The sequence below is a fragment of the Bombus terrestris genome, chromosome 15, assembly GCF_910591885.1.
Source record: "Bombus terrestris chromosome 15, iyBomTerr1.2, whole genome shotgun sequence".
NCBI classification, from domain to species: domain Eukaryota; kingdom Metazoa; phylum Arthropoda; class Insecta; order Hymenoptera; family Apidae; genus Bombus; species Bombus terrestris.
In genome coordinates, this window is record NC_063283.1 from 5,441,701 (window position 1) to 5,454,970 (window position 13,270).

At 39.6% G+C, this 13,270-nt stretch overlaps 1 protein-coding gene and 1 long non-coding RNA gene across 2 annotated transcripts in view; both read right to left on the reverse strand.

Annotated features, from left to right (window-relative positions):
• Nucleotides 1-13,270, reverse strand: part of LOC100644380 (syndecan) — a 226,830-nt gene that overhangs the window by 184,877 nt on the left and 28,683 nt on the right. The gene's annotated exons all lie outside the window — the stretch shown is intronic.
• Nucleotides 1-13,270, reverse strand: part of LOC125386464 — a 125,141-nt gene that overhangs the window by 97,158 nt on the left and 14,713 nt on the right. The gene's annotated exons all lie outside the window — the stretch shown is intronic.

Consider the following 13,270-nt stretch of genomic DNA (forward strand, 5'->3'; position numbering starts at 1 on the left):
CTCGCGTGGAATGATCAAGTCAGCTGAACCTCAAGTTACTTCCAGTTCGAATAGAATAAATAATAAGTTTAAATCAATTTCGAGGAAACTCCAAGTGTCACCTGAATTAAAGTTTCCACGAGTTCAAATCGAACAAGCAAGAGAGAGATCTAACGACGAACTTACAGATTGCAGGAAATGTGCCAAGCTATGGAAGTATGTCGTGTACGTAATGTTCTTGTTAAAATGGAATTAAAACAATAGTATCTAAGTGGGTCGGATAAAAAGTCTTACGGGCGGTTTGATCAAGCCGCTTGGATTCCACCGACGCGACTGCAAACGACAATGACTCGGATGATGATAGTTGCCCGGGATACAGTTCCGATACAGATCATGTGAACGTTAATCGGTTAACTGCGTTCGACGTGCATTCGCATGAATTCAAAACGTTCAAAATTACCACTTACTATAAACGCTCAGAATTTTAGTAAAAAGTAACATAACTGATATTTAGCGGTATGTTTCCTTCGTACTTGCAGTAAAACTATCATGCATTTCATAAAAGAGAGTTCGATTATTTGATTATTCTTTTTGGTACATCGGTTACACTCCGCATAACGCATTGCTTGTATAATTTTTATAAAAATTAAGTTTCTTTGAGTTTTTAATAAATTATTTTCCCAACACACCTGAAATTTGTCTACTTCATTGCGTGTATCGACTATTCCCTGAATTGTTTCGTGTACTTCCTTACTTCTTAACAATTTTCAAGTTTCTGTAACGATAGCTTTTCCAACAACGAATTGTTAATTTTTGATCGAACAAAAACGTAATCCTTGCTCGTGTTGCTGTACTCCTTTCGCAAAATTTCCAACAGGAGCATTGGCCCTGCGTTCGATGTGTATACTCGTCGTTGCATGGTTTTAATTACGCACCCTACCTAAGGAACTTTTAAAACAAAATTCCGCAGTTAACCGGTTGACGACCATCAGAGAGCGAAAATTTTCCATTTTTCGTGACTGCGTCGTGAAGATCCACGATCCGTCAGCAACATCGTACAGAAGACGTGGCTCGTCTAGCGTCGATTAAATCGTTAAATCGCACGTCAAGGGATGAACAATGCCACACGGCGGTCGTCGAATCGATCGGTTGGACCGGCGTGGAAATGTGGAGGACGCGCGAGAAAACGAAAGTAGTAGAAGCCAACAGCGGCAGCTGTTCTCGCGGCCATTTCCATACCAATTTCTATTCTATTTCCGTTGACGTGGCAATGGCGTTCGATTATAGACTGCAATATCGAGAGGCACGTTCACCTAATAACTGCACGCCGGTTCTATCGATATCTCGGCCGGCTACGCGGCCGCCATTGGCTTCCACGACGATTCTACCCGGTTGTTCCTACGTCTGTCCCTCTTCCGCTTCCTCTTGCCGCTGAGTTTCGTAATTATCTCGAGCGGTACACTCCAGACGATCGAGTGCTCCCGTGTAATCGAAGAGAATTTCGCGTGCATTGAGATTCCTCTTTTTTGCTCTTCTCTTATACCCCTTTCCTTCTTTTTTTCCTCTGCAGGTTTTATTTGGTGTCAGAGAAACCGAAGTGAGTAAAAAGACTGAAATATCCTGAACTATCTCGTAGGTGCACAAAATGAATTTTCTCGGGTAATCGTGAACAGCGTGCAGCCCTATTAATTAATCTGAAAACGAAGAGCAGATCGCATACAGTTGTTCGAGTGCGTTCATTTCGAGTGCGTTCATTATGGAATTGCAATCGTAATGTTGATACATCATCCTGTGTTTCGATTTACGAGTGGCCAGGTTAAAAAATCTGTATTACACTCTTTCTATTAGACGCACCTATCTAACGTGGCGAAGAGATCAAACGACTAACGAGAAGACTGTGCGTGGCCTAACCAGAGTACGAAAAAGAATTACCAACAAAATCCAGAGTTCTGTCGGATTCCGTAACAATATGATCGCATGGTTCGACAAGTTCGATGAACCTGCGAGATGTGGGCCAAAATCGTATCACTAAATCGCTAAGTGTAGAATGTAATTTCCTTTCATTTGATATTATAAAATCGTCAAAGGTGGATGCTTATTTGTTATATAAAAAGGAAGAATAAAATTCTAACAGGAATTTTGGTAGTTAATTATAATTAATAATTGAGTCGTTCAGAAGCAGCGTTGACCAACTGCATGGACTGAGAGGCAGAAAAATGTGACGATGCTGTGAATGCTATTTTGTAAATTTACCTTGCAATTTTCTGTTATTTACCTCATCTTCTAGCAACAAATAAACTCGACGAACCAGATAATATACTTTTCACGACTTTTACGGCTGCCAGCGTGTCTTTATATTCAAATTCGAATTTCCCGCAAACGAGATTCTGTCTTCTCTTATTCTTTCAGAAAACTGCATCTCTCAGAAGCTACTTAATTAATTCCACGTTTGCTGAATTTTTCCATGTCACTAAGTGCGGTACGAAATACGATGAATTATCATTTTTGTTTTTCTATCATCTTCTGCGTTAGTCATCGAGCTCGATCCTTTCGTATCTGTAGATTCATTCGTCATAGATTCATCAAGGAAGAAAAGACGTTGATTTAGTGTAATAAATTGGATACTGGATGAGGTATCCAACAAACTTCGTCTACACGTACATATGTTTAACAGGTTATTAAACATCCAAGCAAACCTAACATTTTGAGTAATCGGTTAAACTTGCTGTAACGGTGGAGAACAGTAAATAAGCTTGAGTTTCGCTTAAATTTCACTACATTGAACTGGGTTTGCCTAATAAGTTGGGTTTAAGTTTAGTACATATTGGGTTACTTGGGTTATTAATCACTCTCTCAGGATCTATTTCACAGATTATCTGTTGACACGTATTTTAAATAACGCGAATAGTATGGTTAACAGATAGAACCGAAATAATATATATTTTTATTATTCGATGTTTCTAATAGGAACGTGAAACGTCTTTACTATCCAAACAGGCGTTTTCAGTCTGGTCTCCTGAGGTTAGAAACGAGAAACGTGGAATATTATCTTGACGTTCTGCTGGCGTTGGAAATACGATATGATAATGAAGATTATAATGTACTCATAAGTGTAGCCACTATGTTCGAATAAATAAATTAAGAAAAGAAGAAAATTGATAAAATGATTGGTTAAAGAAAACAAACAAATAATTATATGTTTAGTTATATAAGGCGTATCGCGTTAAATAATATTTTATAAACAGCCACGTCATTATTAAAGGAAGGGATAGTCATTTTACGTTGTAAAATCGATTAAATATGAAGCCAAGCGATGATGAAGAGTATAGTATACTGCGAAATGTAGCTATGACGATACATAATATTCGAATACATAATTTGAGAAAATAATGGAATTGACAGAATGTGTGTTTCAAGAAAACAGATGAAGAATTATTTAATTATATATATATATAGAAGAAAAAAAGAAGAAATAGTCATTTTATACAGTTGTCAATTAAATACGAAGCCAAGTGGTTATAATACAGAGAAATACGAAGCAACCAGTGAAGTTTCTTCCCACTCGAAGGCCAACGAGATCCGTGAACGAGATCGTTGTTTCCGGACACCGAAACGCTAGTTTGTTAGACGTTTCAGTCATTAAATCTTGCGGAAAAGACTGATGAAATGAAACAGAGGCCAAATTGCAGTCAGAAACGAGACGACTGTAATAAAATCCTCACGATAACCACGAACCAAGATACCATTCATTAACTTCAAGATGTAACTTCTGCTTCTTTGATTCAAAAAAGAGACATCGTTTTACGTGCATCTGATGTCCATCAGTTTATACTGGAAATATTACAATTATCTTCGTTATTCTATTTCTCCCGTTTATTCTAAGGATTAATTAACAACAGATTATCGTTTGCTAATATTTATCTTCGAATTTACGATTATTTATGCTATCTTCTTACGTGATCAATTTTTTAGATTACACACTTTTGCATATTACATACATTCAGTGCACTCTTGATCCTTTTAATACTCTACAAATATCTAAAAATTCATAATCTACTTAGAATGAAACCGAGTGCGATGAAACCTAACTGAGACCAACTTTCCCAAACCATTTCATTTCCCATAAATATGTAAAAGTCGACGATCTGCTTATCTAAACTCAATCAAACCTAGCAAAACCTACGTCAAATCAATTTCTTAAAATCTCTTTTAGTTGTTCACAAATACCTATGACTCTACAGAATCTACTTACTTAACTCAAACTCAAACGAAATCAAACCTAATAAAACTGCCACTTAACGTTCCTAACCTGTTTATTATCCAACCTAAAGCAACCCGATAAAACGCAAGCCCATCTTTTTCAACTCTTCAACTTTCCACAAGTACCAAAAACTCCACAGTCTGTTAATTTTAGTCTAACCTAACCTAAATAGAACGCGATAAAAACTACCATCTAATGTTTCTAACCTATAAAATTCTAACCTTTCAAACGGCATCATACCTAACCTAACCGAGCCCAAAGCCAATCAACTAAACCAAGAAACCCGTGCGATCTTTGGCGAATCTTCGAATTACACGCTCAATACACAATCCGCGAGTGCGTTCTTTCGTACACAAATCCTTTTCGCGGGGTTGGCTTTCATTTGACGATGTTGGCAGCTCTACCGTCAAAGGACAGAGGGTGAAAGAGTCAAGGAACAATGCCTCTGCTGGCCCCGTTTCCCATCACACGCGCCAGATACACCGGAATTAATTATATCCATGCGACAAAGGGCGAAAAGGGTTGTGGATAAGAGAGAAAGGGAAAACATAGAAACGGAGAATGAAAGGGAAGGATAGGCGGATGAAACGGGGGAATACGTTGGTCACGGAGGCGGAAGAAACGGGAACCGAGAACAGAAGCGTTACGGGGCGAGGAAAACAGCTGGCGACACGCTGTGAATTTACGAGGCTCATCCATGGTGCATGATGAAACTCGAGTGGCTGAAGGGGGTCTCAAGTTTTTTGCAACTGACATTTCGTAGTCGAAGAAGCATGGGCGTTTGATAAATTTCGCTTAGGGAAACGAGTTGTGTACATGGTCGGCAATTGGAACTTGTTTTGCATAGTTTCGTAGCGTCGTTACCCGCAAGCAGTTTCAACGCTGGAATTTTTAACCTTTGTAATCTTGTTCGCGAATAAATAATAAAGTATCGCTTTGGATAGCTTCTTTCCAAATTCTATGCGATTCTGCGTAAAAGGATAAGTCGGAAAGAACGAGTGAAATTTTGTCACTCGAGGCTTCGTTTCTCAGAAGATCGGCTTACAGAATCTTTTGAATCTTTTGAATTTCACTGTGTTTGCTCTTGAAGACCACGGCGAACACCGCCGGACCACCAGTCCGTAGAGATTTAATTAGAAGAACGTAATTATATATGCAAAAGTACGGACATCACTTTCAACGGTTTTCGAGTTAATAAAATTCTTGAACAGTAAGCACTTTCTTTTAATCTATGCCCTCGTCGTTCTGGTCGTCTGAAATTGTTAACTATTATTAGGAACCTGCTACAGTGAAATCCACTAAGTCGAGGCCTGGCTGAGTGCACGCGTACCCAACACATTTTCCAACTTGATTTTCTCGAGAACCAAGCCTCAAATGAACAAATTTTATTCTTTCTTTTCCACTTATTTCTTCGTCTAGAATCATTCTCTGGCCTATTATACTACCGGTTATCAGACACCAGGTATATGGAAATAAATAATATCTATATGATGAAATATTTGTTCGGACGAAATATCTGCGAAGTGATGTAAGGAAAATAAAAATAAGTGTATATACTCATGTTGCTGTTTTAATGAAAATTGAGGCCCATTTACATCTACGTACATAAGAGAATTAAGATATGAATTATACCAATAAGTATGTTCCAACAATGACAGGAAATATGCACTAGTGACTCATGGATACGTGTGCAGCACTAAAACGGGACAATTACGTGATTGGAAAATTTCTACTACGCAAATACATAGAACTTGACATTTTGAATATATACTGTGGACGGAAGTACTTAAGTAGCTTGTGACGTCGCGTCTCATTTAACTTGCCTGAAATCACTTTCCACTTGAATATAGTCATCTGGATCATCCTCGGAGTAACTAGACAAATTGCAATACGAATTCATCTTAAGAATACCAACATCGTAGCTATTAAGAAGATTCAGGTTGAATTCTAAGAAAATGCGGCAACTTAGTCAACGAATATCGTTTTCTCCGCATTATTGTAGTCTTCGAAATTGCTTGCATATACTTTCCTGGATATTGTAACAGAGACAAGTAGCGTATTACGACGATAAGATTTTTAATCGAAAGATAAAAGCTTCGAGACGGCTACAGTATTCTCTTCCCGTGAGAAGAAATTAAGATTCGTCCAATATCGTCTGAAAATGGTAGCCACTGGGTCTTCGAGTGAAGAGTACCGGGTCTAAATCCTATCACGTGCATACTGTTATCTTCTTGTCTATAAGTTCTAACTTGTACCAGCTCCTGCTACCTCTCAAGTAGATTTGGTAGTGCATTTAACTTGACTGACGTTGGAATTTAGAGTAAAACTAGCTGTACAGTGTGACAAACGAATAAACCTAAGCTACATTTTGAATTAACAAATCTTAGGAATAAAATTTCATTTAGTTACCAGGGAAAAAATTCTCGCTTCCCTTCTTTCCACAGATTTACCATTTATATTGTTTGAAATTTTCCACAATTTTATTTTTTATCTCTTTTTCTTTTTTTTGGCAAATCCAATCTCCATAATGTAAAATAGTATTAGTTCACTAAAATTTAATTCCACTTATTCGATCCATTTAACTGGTTCTTCGCTAATAACCGTCTAGTCGGTTTCTTTTGCTTTCGTTTCTAATGTTACTGTTTTCTTCTTTTCGAATTGTCTATTATCTATTTCTCGATTCTACTTGTTCTACATTTGCAAAAACTCCTTCTTTTACTCTATTTTCATTTCTACATCCACACTTTCCCCCTAGCTTTTCGTTATATTCTATCTTCCAACTGTCGACGTTCATACTCCACGATGTCCCGCATTTTTTCTACCTATTCTCATTTCCACGTTTCGTCAAAACATTTTTCGTCTGCCTTTCCCTTTGTGCTTCTCCCGTTAGTTGATCTTACTCGCTTACGTCCTGCTTTCTCTCGACTTTGCTCGTTTAATTGTTTAAACTGTAAATCTTCTTCGCCTCTTTAACCGCGTTCCTTTTCTCCGTCAACTAACGCGCGATATTTTTCAACAATTTTATACCGTCCGTTGTTTGCCTTGTTTTCCACGTCCATTCGTTTTTTCGCAGAGAACCTTCCGCCGCTGTGTTTCCGTATCGCGTCTGTGTATTCTATCCGCGATCCTGCTCTCTCGGTTACCACGGTATTTCAAATTCATCTCTCTCGTTTGTCCTTGTAATTGGTGTATTCCATTTTCTTCCGCTTCAATTTATCCGCCGACGTTTCGTATTTTAATTTCTCTTTGTTCCCTTTTTCCTCGCCTCCTCCATTTTTCTTTCGTATTCGCCGGCAATTTTTACTGTTGTCTGTTGCGATCCGCGAATCCGCCACGGTTTCAAACATTTGCCGACGAATTTTTTGAAAAGTATGTGGCCACAGAATGGAGCATAATGCGTTGTTTGATTAGGGCTGGGAATTCCGAATCGCAAGAGTTTCAATTTTATTTTTATTCCCGAGTTTCCATTGCTGGCACTCGATTCTTACGTATTTCGTTAGGATTCCGAAATTCGTTCGAAGGTTTCCATAGGACTGTGTTTTTGAAATGTGCGGCGAAACGAAGGATAAAATTGAATAGAATTAGTTAGGTGTGAGAGTAGTTTTGACACGTGGCCAGAAATTAAAGCCACTTCCAATGCAACACGGTTCAGCTTAGCGAGATTTTATTATCATTAATAATGGATGATGCCTTCATTTTCTGTTCACTACTTTTATCCTTTTTTCACCTTTTCATTATGATAACATTATATGATTTCATTATAAAAAAAAATCTTTTGCACTACCAAGAGAGATTCTTCTCCCACGTGTATCTGAATTTTAACACCAAAATTTTACATGATTTTATTAAACCTGTTCGCCCTTGTATCGTTATAGAATATCTCTTTAAATATTTTCTTTCGGAAATATGAAACACTTTATTCATGGAAAGCGTGGAGTACAAAAAAAAAAAACAAAAAAAAATAGGAAAATACGACGATATTGATAAAATAAAACCAAATATTCCAAAACTACCCTGAAAGGTGTGGAATATATAAAAAGTACATAAAACGTGAATATACCTATTGAATAAAATAAAACCAAATATTTAAAGACTATTCATACTTCGATAACATATACTGAATTAATAAAATCTTCGTTTCGGCTCGATGATCCTATTAATATAAGGAAAATAATTGGCTGAAGATACTCACGTTCATATCGGAGCTGAAGCAACCGATTTCATTCAATTACTCGATAAACGAGTTACGAACGCGAAGAAGTATGAACCGATAGCGAAGCGAGTAGAGAGAAGCCCGACTCTACTTCACTTCTACTTCACGAGAATTAAAATTCACCGTGGCTGAAGGTGGTCTCGAGCTTTTTGCAATTCATATTTCGTATCATAATTCAATTATGAAAAAAGAGAAAAAGAAAACACTTGTCCCTGCGTGTGTCTGAATTTCAACGCCAGAATATTAGATGATTTTAATCCGGTTCGCGTTTGTATCGTCATGAAGCATCGCTTTATACACTTTCTTTGCCAATTTTTGAAACTCTCTGTTCGTCAAGATTTTAGAATACAAAAAACGTACTAAAACGCGAATCCACCGACTGGATAAAATAAAAGCAAATACCTGAAAATTATCCACATTCGTAGGATTCAATGATAACGTCTGTTGAATTATTAAAATACTCACGTTTAGCTCGTTAGCGCTACAGCCATTAATCTTGATGATTGATGTTAGTCGAATAATGTAAGGAAAACAGGAGCTGAACGATCGATTTCATTCGATTACGAGGTAAACGAGTTAGGAACGCGACAGAAGTATGGAAGAAGATACCTTACTTACTGTTCTCGTCAGTTCTATGTGAAACGAATGTTACATGTTAATGGGCATGTTCGTGTATTGCACGCGTTTTACGAATAAAATAATTAACGAGAAACGAAGATATCCGAAGAGAGAAGAAGAAGCGAAGAGAACAGCAGGGCTGAAGCGAGAAGAAACAGGTGCCACTCTTCTCCACGGCGGAGAATTAAAATTCTTCGTGGTTGAGGGTGGTCTCGAGCTTCTTGTAATTGATATTTCGTATCATAATCCAATTATAAAAAAAGCAGGACGAAAGAAAAAAGAAAGTGTTGGTGGCATCAAGAGAAGCTCTTGCCCAGACGCGGCTCAATTTTACTTCGATGAGACCGGTTTCACGCGGAGATACGCGTACGATGATACTGAATATAAATGTACGCTAATGGAAGCGTTCATGCGACGATTCTCGTGAGACGCGGTATCGCGGTACCCGTTTCGTGTATCTTGGCAACGATACATTTCGTACGAAGCCGACAGACGAAACATTAAACTAACTGTATCGTAAAATGATTTTCTTAATATTTCTTTCAAATTCTCACGATTATTTCGCATATTATATATACTATACACTGTTCGATCTTTACAGACCAATTTCTTATCAAAACGGACATATTCATCTTGCAAATGAAGAGTTTTTAATCCCCGTAATCAGTCGTTGCAAAGATGACTTTTCTACTAATTACGGAAGAACCGTTCTTGTAAATTCGTTTAAGAAACACTGATACATTGCGCAAAATGCTTGGCAGAATCTTTTTGCAAAAGCATTCAGTTCCAACCTTGTGGGAGAAGGGTAACGTGAAATATACAGGATGTCCCAGCTTTTTCCCAACCAAACGTTACAAGTACGTTCTACGAGTGGAGATAAGTCGTACGAACATACGTCGTTGGAGACATCATTAAAGAGTTACAGTGTTTGGAATTTTGAGTAGCCCATTCCCTTCTTTGGAAAATTCCGAATTACCTGTCCTCCCCGAGCTGTAAACCTAAAGAAAGATCAACGGCTGATACTAGGACAGTTCATCATCAGACATCGTACCGTGCGGATGAAATATTTCACCCTCGACAAGATCTTACCACCGCCGTGTTCATAACATCACACTTTACTTTTATACAACAAGTGCAAATACAGTGCTAGATTGGTCTAACATTCGATCTATTAAACCTCCTCCACTTTGAGCGTTAAATCACTCGAGGAACGCGATATCGACCGATGGGTTTGACCTGACCGGTTGCTCTTTAGTCGAGAATTCGCAACAAGCGTCTATCACTTGGTCAGAAGGTTTCAGAATACTGCCAACTTCGACAAGCGATAGACGAGATCTTCGATGAGCAAATAAATCCAATTCTTTGCCAATCTTCTTGTTGAAGTGGCCACCACTTCTAAGAAAACTTTACATCTGGTCTCTTTAGTTTTCTCAAGCACTGAAGTCATCGACAGCGAATAGACAAAAGGCTGGGACGAAGGCAGACCATAAACAGTAGACAGGCGACGTTAGCTCCGGGATTTTCAGTTATACGATAACACTGCTAGCGTGCGGATCTGGACCAGCTCAAATTGTATTCCTACTTGTAATTACACCTCTGTATTAAAATATATTTTCTACCTTACAATTTATCCACGCGTTTCTCTCTTTATACATCTAATAACCTCAACACTTCTATTGACAGGAACATTTTGGAATGGAGTCGTCGTCGAAGACGTAAAAATATTTTATTATACCTTCTCACTACTGATAGATGTAAATATTCCTCATTTGCATAGATGCGCATCATACTTTGTACAAACGCAAGTTTGCCGCTGGTTTGCTATGTCGTTTTCTCGTTACAGGGCTTTACTAATGCCTGCAATGGCACGTATGTTCGTACGACATTTTTCTTCTTATCTCCGCCTGTAGAACGCACTGACAACATTCGACCGGAGAAAACTGCATCAACGCGTACAATATCGGTAAATTCGTCGTCCAAAGTGTCGTACATTACAACGCGAAGTTGTCGTTCTCTTCGTTTCTGAATTGCTCGTTAGCGTACGCGCGTGTAAAGTACAAACAGCCGAGGAATTTCTTCCTAGAGAGAGGAAGAGAAAGAGAGAGAGAGAGAGAGAGAAGCTGAGAGCTGCGCCAAGGATATGGCTTTCGAGTGTCAGAGTGTTTTACCTCGGAGGGATACTGTCGCGCTTCAAACACCTTAAGAAGGTTACAATGTACGTGCAGTTAAAATTTAAGGAAGCTTACAGGTGCCGAAGTTGAGATATCGAGTCTCAAAGTTTTCATATTTAACGCGTAATCTCTGCATCAAGCTGTCGGCAACACGACATTCTTCTTAGTTACAGGCAAAATGAAATTTGCTTGGGAATTTTTCAAAAACCTAATATACAACGCGAAACCTTGTAAGAGAAATCTTAGGATACTCAAAAACCGACAGACCTAGCGGCATGGAAGAGCTAAGATCTTCGAATGTTACAGAGGTTTCTCGACTTATCGAAATCGTCAAACGAAAATTCGACGTACGCAAGCTTCGTACGAAGACGCAATTGCATTCAGCTTTTTAGAGACAGCAAGTGTATTAGCATCTCAAACTTCCGCTTGGAACACGGTTTATTCAACGCGCACGGATGCAAAAGTCAAGAGAGACGACCGGCTACCATCGGATTAGCGCGTGACCATAAGACGAAGAAGTATGGATACACCTCACGTGTTTCGTTTCCACGTTATTCGGCACAACTCTAACAGAGGTGACGATATCGAGCGATCGGTTTTGCGACGTCTTGTGACAAACGGCAACAAACTTGCAGCCTCAGAACAATGGAACTGCGACTTGTAGAGGTCTGGCTGTTCTAAGCTCGAGTTACGCAGGTCGAATAACGCAGCTGGACACGTGACAAATAATTCGAGTCAAAGGGAGCTTTATTTCGACCTGTAGAGGTTTTCGCGGCGGTACGGAAGAAGCTTCTGGACGAATGTAAAGCACGCATGTGCACAGATATAACGATGTCGCGCGTATCTACGTAAAGCTGGCTTTACGTTGGTCCATTGCAGCGCTGTATCGTAACTGCAATAAGATAAACAATACGACCATTGCAGAACAGCGTCGCCATTCCAGTAAGCGATCCTACTACTTCTCGATTCACTGTTTATTACCATCCAGAACACAACATTCCAACGCTAGTGCAATCATCTAAACGGTTCGATATCCAGCGCTGGCTGAAGCTTAGTACAGTCTATCCACTGCTACCACGGTCCACCATCTTCGATGATATCAAACCACGCTGAGAAACAACGCATACATCGACCAGTTTCTAGTCAAACAACAGCAATGTAATCGCTGTCCATTCCAGCCACTGGATTAACCTAAACCCGGCTTAAAGGGCGAGGGTTAGCTCGTTCAGTTTTTCCAAAGAAATTTCTTCCTCTTCGGCATACGTTCACCTACTGACACGCGCTCTTTCTCTCTTTTTCTCTCTCTCTCTCTCTCTCTCTTACGCAATGGTATACTTTTGCCAGCGACTGTACTCGCAGAAATACCTTAAAACCAGCGGTATTCCTGCGCCGTCGTTTTCCTCCGGAGGAATTTCCACGGGCGTTTTAAAGGGCTGGAAAGAGAGAGAGAGAGAGAGAGAGAGAAAGAGAGAAACTAGTAGGTAGAGCTCGCGGGATTTTAAGCCGGCGCGATTTGTTTTGACGAGAGACTAACGAGACTGTCTCTCGCATGTTCTGCCCACGCTTCACTTCCCCGCTTTTCCATGTCGTTTCCTGTCTGTCTTACCGTTACGGTTCACCCTCTTTCCTCGTCTTTCCAACCACCTTTCCGTCAGCCTGGCCCCTTTCCACCCTTCGATGTTCCCGCCACTTTGCTGCATCCTCGTCGCCCCAGTTTCACATCCACGGTGCCGTCTTCCTCTTCCACTTTCGTTCCACCTTTCTGCTCGATTCTCCCCGTTTAATTGCTTCCTCCCTTTTGTACCTCAGCCTCTGCCTTCCTCCTCCATTGTTTCTTTGCGCGGTTTTGTTCATTCCTTTCGGCTCGCCCCGTTTTTCTTCCTTTTCGCTTTTATGCCCGGGCTTTGCTTGTTGGTTGACGTTTAAACGGACTTTTAAAACGTTTTTAAGGGATCGAGGTGCAAAGGCAAGCTGGCTATGTCCATTTTTAGTGGTTTCACCGAGTGCAATGTGTTTCGGTGTCGAGCA